This window comes from Mirounga leonina, unplaced genomic scaffold (assembly GCF_011800145.1).
Source record: "Mirounga leonina isolate KUSES-001 unplaced genomic scaffold, KU_Mleo_1.0 Mir_174, whole genome shotgun sequence".
Taxonomy (NCBI): Eukaryota; Metazoa; Chordata; class Mammalia; order Carnivora; family Phocidae; genus Mirounga; species Mirounga leonina.
Window position 1 is genome coordinate 47,162,060 of NW_023270451.1, and position 19,581 is coordinate 47,181,640.

General features: G+C 41.2%; 2 protein-coding genes across 2 annotated transcripts in view; both read right to left on the reverse strand.

The window, feature by feature from the left end:
* KBTBD2 (kelch repeat and BTB domain containing 2) overlaps nt 1-13,982 on the reverse strand; it is a 39,445-nt gene extending 25,463 nt beyond the window's left edge. Inside the window, exon 1 of the mRNA XM_035020872.1 lies at nt 13,905-13,982. The gene's annotated coding sequence lies outside the window, so the exon portion shown is untranslated. The remainder of the gene's footprint in view (nt 1-13,904) is intronic.
* Nucleotides 13,785-19,581, reverse strand: part of LOC118020952 (retinitis pigmentosa 9 protein-like) — a 33,789-nt gene continuing 27,992 nt past the window's right edge. Inside the window, exons 8-9 of the mRNA XM_035020889.1 lie at nt 17,931-18,059; nt 13,785-14,029 (exon numbers count right to left, since the gene is read on the reverse strand). The gene's annotated coding sequence lies outside the window, so the exon portion shown is untranslated. The remainder of the gene's footprint in view (nt 14,030-17,930; nt 18,060-19,581) is intronic.

Here is a 19,581-nt window from a genome sequence, read left to right on the forward strand (position 1 = left end):
CTTGGATTTGGGGGAGGAAGTTCCCAGGGCCATCTCTGAAGGGGACAGTGCATTCTAGAGTTAATATGCAATATATCCTCTCCATCTTGCTTCCCTGTAATAATACAGAGAAAATCTAGGGGGCACCTGGGTGGCTCAGTCGTTAAGTGTCTGCCTTCAGCTCAGGTCATGATCCCAGGGTCCTGGGATCGAGCCCCACATCAGGCTCCCTACTCTGCAGGAAGCCTACTTCTCACTCTCCCACTCCCCCTGCTTGTGTTCCCTCTCTCGCTGTCTCTCTCTCTCTGTCAAATAAAATCTTTAAAAAAATAATAATAATAATACAGAGAAAATCTAGTTAAAATGGACATCATTATTATGGGGTAGCACAAGGGAGCTCTCTGTGGTAACAGAACAGTTCTATATCTTGATTGTGGTATAATCACAAATCGATATATATGATAACATTTAATAGGACTATATATAACACCTATTTAAAACTAAGTGCACACAAAGGTGATAAAATCTAAGTAAGGTCTGTAGTCTAGTTAATTTCATTGTGCCAATGTCAATCTCCTTTTTTTTTTTTTTTTAAAGATTTTATTTATTTGAAAGAGAGAGTGAGAGAGAGAGAGAGCACAAGAGGTGGGAGCGGGAGAGGGAGAAGCAGACTCCCTGCCGAGCAGGGAGCCCGATGCAGGACTCGATCCCAGGACTCCAGGATCATGACCTGAGCCGAAGGCAGTCGCCTAACCAACTGAGCCACCCAGGCGCCCCTCAATCTCCTTCTTTTGATAATGTACAGTTATATAAAATGTTACCAGTGGGGGAAGCTAGGTGATTAGCACACAAGGAAATCTCTGTATTATTTCTACAACTTCTTCTGAGTCTATGATTATTTCAAGATAAAAAGTTTTTAAAAGTGGACACCATTCATTCAACAAAGATTTATTTTAGTGGCCTGGGGTATAGAGATAAAAGACTCAGAGGAAGAGGAATGTTGGGCGAAAAGACCCAAGCAAACCAACAGTGGGATAAATTCTGTGAAAGCAATATGCTTTCAATATGTGAAAGCAATGTGTATTATGAGAGTCCATCAGAAGAACAAGCAGGTCAAAAAAGGCTTCTCAGAAAAAGTGGAGCAGGGCAGATAGAAAAAGAAAGGATCAAGCAGAGGAACACAGCATGGGTCAAGGCATAGAGGCTTAAATGAGCTCTGATAGGTTTCACTATTATATATTTTCATTACACATAGCACTTTTTATCTCATAGCCCTTATGATGATTGTAACTAACTTTTTTTTTTAAGATTTTATTCATTCATTTGACAGAGAGAGAGAGAGAGAGAGAGTGTGTGTGTGTGTGTGTGTGTGTGTGTGTGTGAGAGCACAAGCAGGGAGAATGGCATGCAGAGGGAGAGGGAGAAGCAGACTCCCCGCTGAGTAAGGAGCCAGACTCGGGTGCTCTATCCCAGGACCCTGGGATCATGACCTGAGCCAAAGGCAGATCCTTAACCAACTGAGCCACCCAGGTGCCCCGTAACTAAATGTTTTTATAATGTGAGCTCCAGGAAGGCAGAAAGTACTTTTATATCTTGTTTTCTCTCCAGTGCCTTACACAGTTCTTGTCTAGGCATGTATAACTATTTGTTAAATGAATGAGGTCATTGGCCATGACTGAAACATGGAGTAAATGTGGGGGAATAACAGGATATTAGAGAGAAAAGCAAGAGATAGATACAGACCGTGAAGGGTCTTATATGGTTACATTTGGACTCTATCCTAAAGGTAATGGAAAACTATCAGCAGAGGATGATTTCTTCTGTGTTACAGAAAGATAATATAAAGATAATATGAAGTATAGACAATGCAAAATGTAGCAATGTTCCAAAAAGTCAAAATGCAACCTGAGTAGTTTATTACCAGAGGAAGGCAAGCAAGGCTGTTAATAATTGCAAGCCCCACTCCAGGGATTATATGTCTACCAGCCTCTGAGTATCCAAGGACTTTGTTTTGCACCAATAAGAATAAAAATAACAACAGCTAACACTTGCTGGGTGAGTACTTTTTACATATTAACTCATTTAGTCCTTACAACAACTCTATGAGTTTGCTATTGTCTCCACTTTACAGTTGAAGTGACCGAGGCACAGAGAGGTTAATTAACTCACTCTAGATCATACTACTAATAAATTAGCAGAGTTAGGATTAAAATCTAGGCTGTCTGGGGCGCCTGGATGGCTCAGTAGGTTAAGCATCTGAATTCAGCTCAGGTCATGATCTCAGGGTCCTGGGATGGAGCCCCGTGTGGAGCCCCATATAGGGCTCCCTGCTCAGGAGGGAGTCTGCTTCTCCCTCGCCCTCTGCCTCCCCCCCCCTTGTGCTTTCTCTCTCTCTCTCAAATAAATAAAATATTTTTTAAAATTAAAAAAAAAAATCTAGGCTGTCTGTCTCCAGAGTCTATGATCTTTACCCTGTTTTTTGGCCTTCTTTCCTCCTAGCCAATTGCATCCTTGTATCACTTCAATTATTAGGAACTACCACATTATCTCAGCAACGTGGTTTAAGCAGTATGAACAGGAAGGAAGAAGAGGTGATCTTTCTTTTTCCCTTCTCTTCGGTTATCAGATGAAAATATTTCCCACAATGCTCATCAAAGTTCCTCTCACATCTTCTTGGCAGGAAAATGAGATTGCTGTAATTGGTTTCCAATCATTGGTTGGGTTAGAAGGGGAAAAGTCCCACTTTCTCTGAACACATTGCTTTTCTTTATCTGGACAAAATCAGAGTTCACTTAGCTAGGAAAAATTGTTTGAGCCCACTGGTAAGACCACCACCAATGCCTGCCACAAATACAATCAACCCATGAGACCAAAGTAGTCAATGAGAGTGTCCTTCAGGAAGAGCACTGGACTGGATTCTATCTTTAATCTGCCATTTAGTAGCTATGTCATCTTGGCAAGTTATTTAACCTCTCTGAACCTATTTCTTCACATAAAACTTGCGCATACTATACCTTAATATTGTACAAGGATTCAAGACAACATAAATAAAGTGCCTAGCACACTATGATTTAATAAGTAACAGTTGTTAAAATTATGTTATTTTCCACATGTTAAATATAAAATTACCACATGATCCACCAATTGCACTCCCAGGTACATACCCACAAGAACTGAAAGCAGGGACTCAAGCAAATATTTGTACACCCATGTACAGAAAAGCATTATTCACAATAGCCAAAAGGTAGAAACAAATGTCCATCGATGGATGAATAAACAAAATGTCATAGTTACACTGGAATACTATTCATACATATAACATTGGAATATTATTGCAATGGAATAGAATATTATTCAGCCTTAAAAAAAAAAAAAAGGAAACTCTGACACATGCTACAATATGGAAGAACCTAGAAGACATCATGCTCAGTGAAATAAGCTAGACACAAAAGGGCAAACATTATATAATCCCACTTACATGAGGTATATAGAGCAAATTCCAGAAACAGAAAAGTAGAATGATGGTTGTCAGGGGCTGGTGGGAGGAAAGAGTGAGGTTCTTATTTAATGGATAGAGAGTTTCCATTTGGGATGATAAAAAGTTCTGGATATGGATAGTGGTGGTGGTTGCACCACACTGTGAATGTATTTAATGCCATAGGATTGTATGCTTAAAAAGGTAAAAATAACAAATTTCATGTTATGCATTTTTACTCCAAAAAAAGTTAAAAAGAAAACACTGAAAAGAGGCCTGGCTTTGTCACTTACTAGATCCGTGATCTGAGGCAAATTACCTAACTTACTCAAGCCTCAGTTTCTTCATATACAGAATGGGAAAAATAATGTTATCTATTTCCTGGGTCTATTGTGTGGTTAAAACAAGATAACTTGGGGCGCTTGGGTGGCTCAGTCGTTGGGCATCTGCCTTCGGCTCAGGTCATGATCCCAGGGTCCTGGGATCGAGCCCCACATCAGGCTCCCTGTTCAGTGGAAAGCCTGCTTCTCCCTCTCCCACTCCCCCTGCTTGTGTTCCCTCTCTCGCTGTGTCTCTCTCTGTCAAATAAATAAATAAAATCTAAAAAAAACAAAAAAAACAAACCAAGATAACTTGATAAAGTACTACTATGTCTTGTTTGATTCTTCCTAGTTTAAAAGGGAAATATTCTAATCCTAAAACTCATAGGAGTCCTTAGTACTTTATTTAGCAAAATTGTTACTATCACTGTGGTAGAGACAAAATGTACATTTTTAATTTGGCTGGATCATATGGTAGGAGTATGTTTAATTTTATAAGAAACTGCCACAGTGTCCTCCAAAGCAGCTGTACCATTTTGCATTCCCACCAGTAATGAACAAGAGTTCCTGTTGTTCCACATTCTCTCCAGCCTTTGGTGTTGTCAGTGTTCAGGCTTTTGACCATTCCAATAGGTGTATAGTGGTATCTCATTGTCGTAATTTGTAATTCCCTAATGACAAAACGATGTAAAGCATATTTCACATTTATTTTCCATCTGTATATCTTCTTTGGTGGGGTACTTGTGAAACACTGTAGGCTATTTTTTAACTGGGAGGTTTGTTTTCTTGGTGTTAAGAGTTCTTGGTATATTTGATAACAGTCCTTAATCAGATAAAACTTTTGCAAATATTTTCCCCAGTCTGGTTGTCTTTTCATTCACTTGATAGTGTCTTTCACAGAGTTTTTAATTTTAATGAAGTCCAGCTTATTAAATCCTTCTTACATGGGTTGTGTCACTGGTGTTATATCTAAAAAGTCATCACCATACCTTTTTGTGCTATCTTCTAGGAGTTTTATAGTTTTTGCATTTTACATTTAAGTCTATGGTCTATTTTAAGTTAATGTTTGTGAAGGCTGTAATGTCTGTGTCTAGATTCATTTTTTTGCATGTAGATATCAAGTTGTTCCAGGATCATTTGTTGAAAAGACTATCTTTGCTCCATTGTATTGTCTTTGCTCCTTTGTCAAAGATTAGTTAACTATATTTATCTGGGTATATTTGCGGGTTCTCTATTCTGTTCCATTGATCTTTTCATCTATTTGTTTGCCAACACCACGTGTCCTGACTACTGTAGCTTTATAAATAAATCTTGGAGTAAGGTAATGTCAGTTCTTTAACTTTGTTGTCTTCCTTCAATATTGGGCTGACTATTCTGGGTCTTTTTCCCTTTCCATATGAACTTAAGTATCAGTCTGTAGATACCCATGAAATAACTTGTTGGGATTTTGACTGGATCTATAGATCAAGTTTGAGAGAATTGACATCTTGACAATATTAAGTCCAATCCATAAACATAGAACATTTTCCCATTAATTTAGTTCTTTGATATCTTTCATTAGAGCTTTGTAGTTTTGTACATATTTTGTCAGATTTATACATTTAAGTATTTCATTTTGGGGAACTGCCCATATATATGGTAATGTGTTTTTAATTTCAAAATGAACTTTTTCATTGCTGGCAAATGTGAAAGTGATTGGCTCTTGTATAACAACCTTGTATTCTGCAAGCTTGCTATAATCACTTATTAGTTTCAGGAGTTTCCATATCCATTCTTTCATATTTTCTACATGGAAGATCATGTCATCTACAAAGACAGTTGTGTTTCTTCCTTCCAATTTAGTATATTTTAAATTTCCTTTTCTTATTTTATTGCTTAGCTAGGACTTCCAGCATGACATTGAGAAGTGGTGGTGAGGGACACCTGGGTGGCTAAGTGGGTGACTCTTGATTTTGTCTTAGGTCATGGTCTCAGGGTCTTCAGATCAAGCCCCATGTCAGGCTCAGTGGGGCGTCTGCTTGAGATTCGCTCTTTGCCCCTCCCCACCCTGTGTGCATGCACACACTCTCTCTCTCTCTCTCAAATAAATAATAAATCTTAAAAAAAACAAGTAAAGAAAAGTGGTGGTGAGAGGGGATATCCTTGCCTTAAAACAGGTATTAGTAGGAAAGCTTCAAGTTTCTCACCATTATAAGCAGGGAGCCTGCTTCTCTCTCTCTCCCTCTGCCTCTCCCCCAGCTTGCGCATACACACTCTCTCTCTCTCTCACTCTCGCTCAAATAAATATTTTTTTAAAAAGAAAATGATATGCCTAGGGGCACCTGGGTCGCCCAGATGGTTGAGCATTTGACTCTTGGTTTCGGCTCAGGTCATGATCTCAGGGTCATGAGACTGAGCCCCTCAGGCTCCTTGCTCAGTGGGGAATCTGCTTGAGATTCTTTCCCTCTACCCTCCCCCCTTCACGTGCTATCTCTCTCTCTCTAAAATAAATAAATAAATCTTAAAAAAAAAAACTGAGAAAATGATATGCCTAGGTGTAGTATTCTTGTTGGTTGGTTGGTTGGTTGGTTGGTTGGTTTTGGCATTTATCATGCTTGATGTTCTCTGAGCTTCCTGGATCTGTGGTTTGGTGTCTGGCATTAATTTGGGGAAAACTCTCAGTCATTATTGCTTCAAATATTGGTTTTGTTCTTTTTGCTTTCTTCCTCTGGTATTCCCATTACATGTAGTTTTCCCACAGTTTTTGAATATTTTGTTGTTTTTCATTCTTTCTTCTCTTTGCTTTTCACTTTTTGAAATCTCTTTTGTTATATCCTTAAGCTCAGAGATCCATTCCTCAGCCATGTCCAGTCTATTGAGTTCATCAAAGGCAATCTTCATTTTGTTAATGTTTTTTTTATCTCTAGCATTTCTCTTTCTTTCTTAGAATTTCCAACTCTCTGTTGACATTACCTACCTGTTCTTGTATGCTGTCTACTTCATCTATTAGAGTCCTTAGAATATTAATCATAGTTGTTTTAAATTCTTGGTTTGGTAATTCCAACATCTCCGCCGTATCTGATTCAGATTGGATGCTCGTTCTGTCTCTTCAAACTGTTTTCTGCCTTTTAGCGTGTCTTATAATTTTTTCTTGATAGTTGGGCAAAATGTACTGGTAAAATACATCATGGGTACTGGGTAAAAAAAACCACTGTAAGTAGGCCATTAGCATGTAGAGTAAAATGTGGGGGCAGGGCAAGAATTCTATAGCCCCATGATTAGGTCTAAGTCTTTTAGTGAGCCTGCAACACTAGTGAACTTCACACATCCTTCTTTGTCTTACACGCCCTGCCCCCCTTCCCCACCTTTGGGTGGAATAGGACAACTAGAACATGCTGGAGCTGAGAATTTTCCTTCCCAGAGGTACTTTAAACTCTGATAAAACCCCAGAACGTTAGGCACTGGTTAGTTTCTCCTGAGGGCAGACATTGCCAAAACAAACAAGCAAACAAACAAAAACCTCAAAATGATCAGGTATATTTAAAAATGGTTCCTTTTCCCCTGCCAAAAGCACCTAGTGATTATTCTCTAATAAACACCCTGAGAAGCTGGTAGAGCTCCAGAAGGTAAAACTAACAAAAGGGTGGGGGGCCCTGCCAATGACTGGGTCTCCCTGGAGTTCTTAGTTCTCAGATGTGTCAATCCTTAGCCTCCAGCAATTTGTCGATTACAATTCAGGTTTCCCTACTTGGCACTGGTTCCCACAGAGGTTGCTACTTGGGTTTCTGCTCCAGTAAATTTTAATTCTCTGTATTAGCCTGTCTCAGATTCAACCATTTCTCCAGGCTCTGATTCCTTTCGGTGGAGAATGGTATTTTTTTTTTAAAGATTTTATTTATTTTTGACAGAGAGAGAGAGAGCACAAGCAGGGGAAGCAGTAGGCAGAGGGAGAGGGAGAAGCAGGCTCCCTGCTCAGCAGGGAGCCCGATGTGGGGCTCGATCCCAGGACCCTGGGATCATGACCTGAGCCGAAGGCAGACGCTTAACCATCTGAGCCACCCAGGTGCTCCAAGAATGGTTTTTTTTTTTTTTTTAATTTTATTTATTTGAGAGAGAGACAGGAGCCTGAGTCGGTGCTGAATCCCAGGACCCTGGGGTTATGACCTGAGCTGAAGGCAGATGCTTAACCAACTGAGCAACCTAGGCACACTGAGAATGGTATTTAGAAACCAAGGTCTGAGGGCTAGGTGTGCTCTGTATTCCTGAGGTATTGTAGCTTTAGGCCCTCTCAGCAAACACAACCAGGAAACATATATAAGTATATTCACACACACACATACACGCACATATACATATATACATACATACAGGTATACATTTACATATATATCTATATCCATCTACATATATATGGAAACCATGAGTTCACACTAATATCTCTAATTCCAATCTAACACCACTGGGTTCATTTCCCCTTTCCATATTTGCAACTCTCTCCTCTAGTGAAAAATCTGTTTCATAATGGGAGATTCCTTTCTTTCTTTCTTCCTTTTTTTTTTTTTTTAGAATTTTTATTTATTTATTTGACAGAGAGAGAGCACAAGCAGGGGGAGTAGCAGGCAGAGAGAGAGGGAGAAGCAGGCTCTTCCCTGAGCAAGGAGCCCGATGAGGGATCCCAGGACCCTGGGATCATGACCTGAGCCGAAGGCAGCCGCCCAACCGACTGAGCCACCCAGGCATCCCCATAATGGGAGATTTCAAGCACATGTCACTCAGTTAATTAAGTAGACCAAAAATTAATAAGGGTCTAGAGAATTTGAACAGAACAAAAATTTGACCTAAAGGACATTTATAAATAAAGAACATCTAATAATTAGCAAATAAACTTGTGAAATGCAACTCAAGTATTTAAAAGGAAATTTATAGCTTTAAACATATATATGGATATGGAAAATTAATTAGTTAAATGTCCAACTCAAGAAGCTAGAAAAGCAAACAGAGAAAACTCAAAAATATTTAAAGATAGGAATAAAAGAATAGTAATTTATTACATAGGAAATACAAGAGAATTTTAACAAAAGACTCATTCTTTGAAAGACTAATTAAATAGATATACTTTTGAGCACACTGATCAAGAAAAATACAGAAGAGAAACAATATTAAGAATCAAAACATGGGGTGCCTGGCTGGCTCAGTTGGTGGAACGCACGACTATTGATCTTGGGGTCATGAGTTTGAGCCCCATGTTGGGTGTAGAAATTACTTAAGGGGGGCACCTGGGTGGCTCAGTTGGTTAAGTGACTGCCTTCGCCTCAGGTCATGATCCTGGAGTCCCAGGATCAAGTCCCTGGAGTCCAGGATCAAGTCCCGCACAGGGCTCCCTGCTCAGCAGGGAGTATGCTTCTCCCTCTGACCCTCCTCCCTCTCATGCTCTCTATCATTCTCTCTCTCTCAATAAATAAATAAAAATCTTAAAAAAAAATAAATTACTTAAGGAAATTTAAAAAAAAGTTATTAAAAAAAAGAATCAAAATGATGGGGCGCCTGGCAGCTCAGTTGATAGAGCTTGCCACTCTTGGTCTTGGGGTCATGAGTTTGAGTCCCACACTATGAGTAGAGGTTACATAAGGAATAAAAAAAGAATCAAAATTAGGACATACTTACAGATATCAGAAGCATTTTTTAAAAAGATTTTATTCATTTATTTGAGAGAGAGCACACTGGAGAGAGAATGCACCAGCATGAGCAGGGGGAGGCGCAGAGGGAGAGGGAGAAGCTGACTCTTCGCTGAGCAGGGACCGTGATGTGGGGCTCAATCCCAGGATCCCAAAATCATGACCTGAGTCGAACGCAGACGGTTAGCCAAATGAACCACCCAGGCACCCCTCACAAGCATTTTTACACAACAAAAATTATGGAAAACTTTATACTTATGACTTGGGAAACTCAGACAAAAAGGACAATTTCCTTGAAAAATTCAAGTTATCAAAACTAAATCAAGAAATAGAAAAAAACCAGACTTATGAACAGGAGATAAAGTGTGTCAGTAGCAAGTCTACCTACAAAACAAAATATGCAACATACTCTTTCAGAGAAGTTCCACCTAACTTTCAAGAAATAGGTAAATAATATTTCTCTTACACAAACTGCTCTAGAGAATAAAAAAGATAACAAATTATCTAACTTATTCTGTAAGGCTGGGATATCTTGAAACCAATAAAAGACAATATAAGAATTGAAAAGTATAAAACAATTCCATTTACAATCTTAGATTACAAAATTCTAAATAAAATACCAAATAGAATCCTACAATGTATATTGAAATATCAAAACTAAGTTGAATATATCCCAGTAATACAAAAATTGTTTAATGAAAGAAAAATCTTTTAAGGAATCTACCTTACTGGCAAGGTGAAGGAGAAAAAATATATTTCAACAGATTCAGAAAAACCGTTTAATGAAACTCAACATTCATTGAAAATTTTAAAACATAAAACTTTTCAGCCAATTTGGAATAAAAGAGACTCTCCTAACTTGATAAAGGATATCTAGAAAATAGCCCACAACAGTTGTTTTTTGTTTTTTTTTAAGATTTTATTTGTTAGAGAGAGAGAGAGCACAAGCAGGGGGAGCGGCAGGCAGAGGGAGAAGCAGGCTCCCCACTGAGCAGGGAGCCCAATGTGGGACTCGATCCCAGGACTCTGGGATCATGACCTGAGCTGAAGACAGATGCTTAACTGACTGAGCCACCCAGGCGTCCCTCCCACAATAGTTCTTTATGGTAAATCATCAGAAATGAAATACAAAAGTATCTCCTATCAGTTTTTTTTAATTGAATATTGTGCTGAAGGTCTTAGAAGGCTAAAACAAATGTGAGAAGATATTCATTGAAAAGGAAGAAACAAAACCATCATTATCTGTAGAAGATTTGAGTGTCCACATAAAAAATCTGGTCAAATCTATCAAAAATTGAAACTAATGGGAGTTCAGCAAAGTTGCTGGAATAAAAATATCAATACACAGACCTAGAGGGTATTATGCTAAGTGAACAAGTCGGACTGAGAAAGACAAATACCTTATGATTCCATTCATAAATGGAATGTAAAAAAAAATTAAAAAATAGGAATAAACAAGCAGAATCAGAACTATAAATACAAACTGATGGTTGCCAGAGGGGAGGGGGGTGGGAAGTTGGGCAAAATAGGTGAAGGGGAGAAGGCAATACAGGACTTGAGTAATAGAATGACTGAATCATCGGAATAAAAACAGAGTATAGGGAATACAATCAGTGGTATTGTAACAGCAACGTAATGGGACAGATGGGAGCTATACTCGTGGTGAACATAAGCACAATGTATAAACTTGTCAAATCACTAGGTTTTACAGCTGAAATTAACATAACATAGCATGTCAACTATACACAAATTATTATGTTTTATAAAGATTTTATTTATTTATTTGACAGAGAGAGACACAGAGAGAGAGAGAACACAAGCAGGGGGAGTGGGAGAGGGAGAAGCAGGCTCCTAACTGAGCAGGGAGCCCGATGCAGGGCTTGATCCCAGGATCCTGGGACCACGACCTGAGCTGAAGGCAGATGCTTAACGACTGAGCCACCCAGGTGCCCCCACAAATTATTTTTTTTAGAGGTTTTATTTATTCATTTGACAGAGAGAGAGAGCACAAGCAGAGGGAGCAGCAGAGGGATAAGGAGAAGCAGGGAGGACCCTGGGATCATGACCTTAGGCAGATGCTTAACCAACTGAGCCACCCAGGCACCCCAATTATACACAAATTAAAAAAAAAAAAGTCAATAGTATTCCTATACACCAACAACACAGTTAGAAAATGTAATTTAAGTGAAAGAAATAACTTTCAGTAATAAGAAAGACTATAGCTGTAAAAGATATTTATAGGGGCGCCTAGGTGGCTCAGTGGTTAAGTGTCTGCCTTCGGCTCAGGTCATGATCCCAGGGTCCTGGGATCGAGCCCTGCATCGGGCTCCCTGCTCAGCAGGAAGCCTGCTTCTCCCTCTCCCACTCCCACTGCTTGTGTTCCCTTTCTCACTGTGCCTCTCTCTGTCAAATAAATAAAGAAAAAATCTAAAAAAAAAAAAAAGATATTTATAAAGGAAATTATAAATTAGAACCTTGTATATAAGATTTATCCATGGAGACAGATGTGATCCTCGTTCATTCATTTAACTCCTATGCAGTACCCCATAATCTATCTATGTAATAATTTACTTATCTATTCTCTTGTTTCATGGACATTTAGGTGGTTTTCAATTCTTTTATGTTACAAGCAAAGCTACTGCAAGAAACAATTTTAATAGATGGCTCCTTCTGTTTATACGCAGGATTTTTTTCTAGAATATTTCTAGAAGTAGAATTGCTGGTTTATGGAGTATGATACATTTCCAACTTTTTGATATTGTCGACTTGCTCTCCAAAGTGACTTTACCAATTTACACTGTCACCAGCTGTGTATACATATTCCCACCACTCCACTTCTTCCCCCTTAACCCTTGGTGTTGCCAGACTTGTTACATTTTTTCCCCCAATCTGAAAGTTATAAGTGTCATCTCATTGCAAATGTAGGCTCCCTAGGAACTATAACTTTGTTTTTCTTCCCTGCTGTTTCCTTAGAGCTACAGTTGTGCTGGTCCTTTTGTAGATACTCAAATATTTGTGGAGGAAACAAGTGAATGAAGGTTCACTGGTAAGGCTGAGCATCCTTGCTGTGTTTATAACTGATATGTTAAAGAGGAGCCCTCAAGGTGTGGAAAGCAAGACTATTATTATTACACTTGTGTTTAAAATTTCTATCTAAAACCCAGTGTGTCAACTGAGGGGGAAAGTATAAATCACTTTGCTTTAATGAGAGACAGAGACTATCAGACTGTCAAGGGACCACCCAAGGAACAGAAAAGGCACTGGGCCTGGGGATCCAAAGATCTTAACCCAATCTCCTTCCAATTTAGGACTGCAACTTCCTATGTATGGGCAGATTACTTAACCTTCCTGAATCTCAGGTGTCATCATCTTAAAATAGAGAAGATGATAATAATACCCATTTGGAATCCTAAGCAGAGAGCACAGAGTTCATTAATTGGACCTTAACACAAAAATAGCAACCATCACCTAACTTCAGACATTCCACTCCACACAAAATGCCACAGATGGCACAAAAACATTCTTCTACCAGAGGTCAAGTTGGTATCTATGGACCAGATAGTACCACTATGGGCCAAGTAGTACAAAACCAGGTAGTTTCATCCTTGACATCTTCCAGCACTGCTCCAAACCCAAAGTTTCCAGTTAGCTGGCATTTCTGGGACACTCTCATTCCAGTTCTGCTCCCTAATGATCTATCTACCAACCCTCTCAATTATGTGACTTGGAAGTCCTGCTTAGCTAAACACATCCCAACATATCTCTCAATCTATTTACTGAATAGTTGCTGAACTTTGCTTTCTCCCAAGGTCACTCCTATTCTGAGCTGCCCTCATAAGGGGGTTCTTCTTTCTCCCACTCTTCATGTACTCCAGGGCTGAGCCATGGCCACCAGCTTGTGGAAAATCCAAGTTTTCTGGGGACTATTATAAAATTTGGGGAGCTCTCTTTAAGAAAAATATTATAAAACTATAAATACAAACACCTTCTGATACTTCTCTCTTTTGTTTTGTGGGTCACTCTACCACGTTCATTGAGGACATAGGAACCTCTAAACGACTATGATATGAAGGAGGGGGTGAATCATCCAAAACTACAGCTTCCCTGTCTTTTTCTTCTTCAGTGTCAGTGATTTTTACCCCACAGCATTTCAGCAAACCACTGCTTGGCCACCCTATGGACCTTGTTATAATTTGCAACTGCTCCAACTCTAAAATCCTAAATTTAAAATTTCCATTCTCTGACGGCAACCCCCCTCCCTCTAGCTCTTTCACTCTCATGTAAAAGATCCCCATTAATTTTTTTCTCCATATGTTCAGCTCCTCTCCAACATCACTTCCTTTTTCTTCCTGACTGTATACTAGCCACTAAGTAGGGTGCACCCTAGGGTGAAAATTTAAGGAAGCACTCATGTTCAGGGTCATGCAAGTGCAGGGTATATATTATGTGTCATGATGCATTACTTTAATTTCTCACCATTACATTGAACTTTCTTGAACCCTTGCTCTTCTTTCCACAAGCCTTGCAAAACCAATCCTTGATCCATCCAGTTGTTCAATGTCTCTCCCAAGCAACTGAATATGCCTGAGCAAGTGACAGACCTGCAGATGAAGGACAATACAAATTACTAATCCTCATTCTAGATCAGCCCTCAACTCTACCAGCAATCCTTTTGCACATCTGTAGATGAATGCTTTTACTCTTCCCTGCAGCAGTATGGTAGACATTGTTAGTTGTCAACTCAATTAATACCCATTTTCTTCCTTAGTCACAGCATCTCAATTTATTTCAAGTAGCAATATGCCCAGCTAAGAGATAACTACATTTCAGCCATGAGAAGCCAAAGTGGTATAATCTGAAGTTGGGTAGGTCTTCTAGTAAAGCTCCTTAAAAGCAAAACTGATGACAGAGAGAAGCGTCTGTGTAACCTTGTGCTCTTTTTACCCTTTGCCCTCTCAACTCCCTGCTTTCTGCCTGGAACAGGCATCTTGAAACACGTGGCAAATTGAAGATGGAAACCATTGCTAAGGATGGCAGAGCAGAAAGAGAGGAGATTGGGTTCTTTGTGATAGCAAGGAGCTTCCAGACCAGCGCTGGATGGGTGGCATACCTCCAGACTTCTCCATGTGAAAGAAAAACTTTTATCCAGTGTCAGGCACCACTATTTCAGCTCAAACACAATTTTTACCTGGTAATACAAAAAATAGTCCCAAATTTTCAGTGCTCCCTGCAAGTCTTATTCCTGCCCTCCATTGAAAAAATCAAGGTCATTCGATGCTAAAGCACTGAAATCCCTGCCTTGAGGACCTCATTTCCCTCTTATCCCAGTAACTTCTGTCCAAGGCAGAGCATTGCAGCCAGGTTTAGCTAACCTTGCCCTGCGCTTCCTCAGAACATCTTCCTAACATCCCTTCTCTCTCCACTATAGGTAACATCTCCCCGTCTGTCCATTCTGGCCATAAAGCTACCGAAATCTCTCTCTTTAAAAAACAAAACAAAAAATTCACAATCCTCCTTCCCACCCCACGACTCCCGTGAACTACTCTCCCAGAAGTCTTTCCTTTCTCCCACGTGCAAAAGAAAAGCGGAGTCCGTGCGCGCCAGCTTCTCCCTCAAACCGCCTACCTACCCGCTCACAGCCCACTTCCCCAGGCCCCCTGGCCCTCACTCGCCCCAAATGGCGCCCTGACTGCCAGAGCCTCTGCACCCCTGCTTTTTACTCGCCTCAGCGGGAAGCAGGCTGGAGCGCCCCTCCTTTGTGAATCGCCTCCTCTCAGGCCTGCACCGTCCAGGCTGGCCTCCTCCTTCCTCTCCCCGTGTCCTCAGTCAGCTCCTCTTCCTAAGTGTCGGAGGCGTTAGGCCCGAGGAAGGAAGGACACCAGGAGCTCAGAGGAGGGAACATACGCTGTCCTAACTGAACACACTCAAATGGAAGGGCCGGTCTGGGAGAGCGGGGGGCGCAGGGACCGACCGGTCCTCTGGAAGCACCGACACCTGGGCGTCCACGCACTGGAGCTAGCATGGTGTGGAACACTCTTGAGCTTCTCCAGGTGCCTCGGGACAGAGCAGCGCGGCGGCGGGCCTCGCCCAGAGCGCATGCACCGGCCAGCGGCGGGAGGGCGGCGCCTGCGCAATAGGCAGGCAGCGCGTGCTAGCCAGGGTACGTAAGGGCGGGAGCCAGGGCGCCAGGTGCCGGGGACTCTCGGGGTCGCCGAGGTAGGTTTGGAGCAGGCGGGGGTGCGGGGATGCGGGTCCCGAGGGAGCAGGGTAGACTGGCTTGTGGGACGGGGGCGAGGTGTGAGCCGTGGGTAAGGAGACACTGGGCCCAGGGGAGGGGCTCCTCCAGAGCCGGGAAGGGGCGGGATAGGCACGCCGGCCAGGCGGGGACCAGAGCCTGCGGGGACCAGAGCCTGCAGGGCCGGGATAGGCACGCCGGCCAGGCGGGGACCAGAGCTCCTCGAGTGGAGCTCCTGGGCGTAGCCCGACGCGCTCCAGGCGCCGCACAGCTCCCCTCTTGGCCTCCCAGGCCTCAGTCTTCCTTTGGGGCTGCTGCTGCCGCTCAGGGAGCAGAGACTTGCTCTGGCAGGATACGGCCCCGCCCATGGGCAGCGCTGCCCTGTGTCCCCGATCCCAGCGAGCGGGAAGAGAAGGTGAGGACGCTGCCACCCAGACTTGGGGTTCTGAAAGGGACCTAGGATGATTTCTCCCTTCCTGGCCGCGCTGAGCGCCACTGCCCCTTCCTAAATATGAACACCTGTTTTTCAGCCTAGAAAATGAACTGCTCTTCAGAAAACAACGCGCACTTTGAGGGTGGTAACGCCAGACCCTTTTTTTATGTGCATGCTGTGGGCCAGCAGCCTTACCCGAGTCCCTGGTACCAGAATCCCACCTATAATCCATTCTCTGTTCCTGGGGCAGGTAAGAAATCCGAGAAGTTCATGGGGTTAGGGACCCTCCCCCTAAAGCAATACCTTAATCCACGACTTCCCTTTCCTCACCCTGTCCTGACATAAAAGAGATGGCAGCACACAGGGGCAGTGTTTGAAGTTCATCTTAATAGGTAAAGTTGGAATTCTACCTATATGCCACTTATTCTGCCAAATACTGAAGTAGGCTCTCTCATTTGACCTCACCAACCCCCATGAGCTAGGTAATATTGCTGTGTTTCACAAGTGAGGCAACAGAGGCTCAGAGTCCGGGACTTGCCCAGAGTTACACAGGAGTCAAACCAAAATTTTATGAAACCAGTCTGGTAGAAGTACCTTAGAGCTCCTAGTCCCTATAATTTTTTCAACAAGGCCTAAAGATTCTAAAAGCTGTCCTGGGGAGGTCAAAAAAGTACTTTGGGAGGAGAATGATGAGGCTTAAATGTTGGGAGGTAGACATCTAGGATTTCATGCATTACAGAAGTGGGAGGGGGCTTTAGGCAGGGCAGGAGGATCCATGGAGTGATTCGCCCTTCTCATGCCTCTGGTAGCAAAGATAATGTTAAATCTATTCTTCAGTGTACCCTGCTGTAGATGAAGTATTTTGTGTATCTTATGCAACTGTTTTCCAAGGAGAAAACTAGGTGTGATAAGGACTGCTTTTGAGTCCATCAATCACTGATCCCACCTAAGTAGTAGAATCTTTAGTCCAAGGAGCTCCTATTGGCAGCCATTTTAAAATTGCAGTCTGAGCAATAAGGAATTTTGCCAGCATATGACTTGTGGACTTCAGCTCCTCACTGTGTCTCCAGCAAGACTGCCTACCTGACATATTTTGGACTTGTACCTCCACATGAGCTAGTTCTTAAAGAAATTTTTATATAAACATTCCATTAGCTTTGTTTCTCTGGTGACCCCTAATTAATACAGATGTTGAAATGTGATTTTGGAATGGTTCAGATGAAGGAACTGTATGAGGAAGACTCTTGAGATCAGAGGGTGGGAAATTCCTGAGAGAAAGAAATGCATATTGTATCTTAAACTTGAATTAAAAGGCTGAGATTCTGTACTTGTGCACTTTTTTCATGTAATTCACCTTAAGGTTTAAGGTATTTGTCCTGAGAGTTGTGGTTTAAGAGAATTAAAGTGATGAGTACTGGGAGTAGGAATCAGATCTGTATTGTTTGTTTGCTTATTTAACTGCAACCTAACTCAGGGATTTTAGTGAAGAAAAAAAAAAGTTTATACAATTCACTGTCTTGTGCAACCAAGAATTCCAAGAAAGAAGCCACTTCAGGCTGGCTAAATAGGGACTCCAAAGACATAATCCATATTAGAATCTATATCCCTTTATTTCTAGTTTTGTTTTTTCCTAGGTTTTGACTTTCTCTGTATTGACCTCATTCTCAGTCATTTCAAAGTGGCAAAGATGGTTACAGCGTTTGTGGGCCTGTAATGATTTCATGGCAGGGATCCCATAGAAGAAAGAGCCTTCTCTTCCAGTAGTTTCAACAAGAGTTCCAAAGCTGACTCCTGGTGGTTTGGCTTTGTCACATGTCATCCTTGTTCTACTTACCAATCCAGGAAGATGGACTAGTCTCCTTGACCAGGCTAGGTTATATGCCCCATGTTGAAGGTGGTATGAGGCTGTCAGATTCCATTTGGACAGCGAAGGTCTCTCCTTTTTCAAAGGAGCTTGAAGGACCTATTGCCAAGAGAAGAATGGATGCCAGTACAGAAAGTTGTTGATTGAAGATAATTTACATCATTTTTGGATAGTTAGTTAAGTAGGAAATGAGAGTAATGTATTAGAACTTGTTAAATGGCTTGATGAAATTATGTATTAAACAGCGTGTCTGTCATAGCCAAGGATGTAAAGATGTTCCTTGAGGGAATATAACATGAGTTCAGCTGAGCAAGTAGACTGAAGGCATCCTGGTTGTATTAACCTATAGGGCAGATTATTGTGGTTTATTTTGTACCTAGTCATTTTGACTAGGAATTATTCAGAATGAGAGGTGTAACTATTTTATGAATAACAGAACATCTCTTCACTTGAAACTGGCTTAAACCATTTTTTTATTGAAAAACTAACCAAATACATGGGCTAAAAATTAAAATAGTATACAAACAAGGAATGAAATCATTCCCTCTTAATCCCTTTTCGCAGTTTCCCAGTACCCTCCCTGAGGCAGAAAATATTGCCAGTGATTTGGGTATCTTTCTGGATAAATTCTATGCATATTCAAGGATCTCTAAACCTGTATTTTGTAGGCTTTATTTTGTAGAGCAACTTTCAGGTCACAACAAAATGAAGCAGAAGGCAGAAAGATTTCCCATATACCCTCCATCATGCATAACCTCTCCCATTATCAACATCCCTCACCAGCATGGTATATTTGTTATAATCAGTGAACCTACAATGTTTCATTTCACCCAAAGCTTACATTAGGGTGTGCTCTTTGAGCTGTATGTTCTGTGGTTTTGGATAAATACATCATGAAAGCTCTCCACCATTATAATATTGTATTGAATAGTTTCATTGCCCTAAAAATCCTTTGCCTGTTCATGACTCCATTCTCCCTAAGGCTTTTTTTTTTTTTTTAAGATTTTGTTTATTTGACAGAGAGAGACACAGCAAGAGAGGGAACACAAGCAGGGGGAATGGGAGAAGCAGGCTTCCCGCCGAGCAGGGAGCCCGATGTGGGGCTCGATCCCAGGACCCTTGGGATCACAACCTGAGCCGAAGGCATACAGTTAACAACTGAGCCACCCAGGCGCCCCCAACCACTTATCTTTTTACTGGCTCCATAGCTTTGCCTATTCCAGAAAGTTGTATCGTTGGAATCATATAGTATGTAGTTTTTTGATTGGATTCTTCTACATAGTAATATGCATTTTAAGTTTCCTTATATCTTTTTGTTACTTCATAACTCATTTGTTTTTACTGCTGAATAATATTCCATTGTCTAAATTATGACATACATCCACTCATCTATGGAAGGATATCTTGGTTTCTCCCAAGTTTTGGAATATGTTTAGTTTTGCAAGAAACTGCCAAACTTTCCTTTCACACTATCTTATATCATTTTGCATTTGTTCCATCTTTCATTTCCACTAGCAATCCAAGTTCCTGTTGCTGCACATCCTCACCAGCATTGGATGTTGTCAGTGTTCAGGATTTCAGCCATTCTAGTACTTGTATAGTATCTCATTGCTCTAATTTG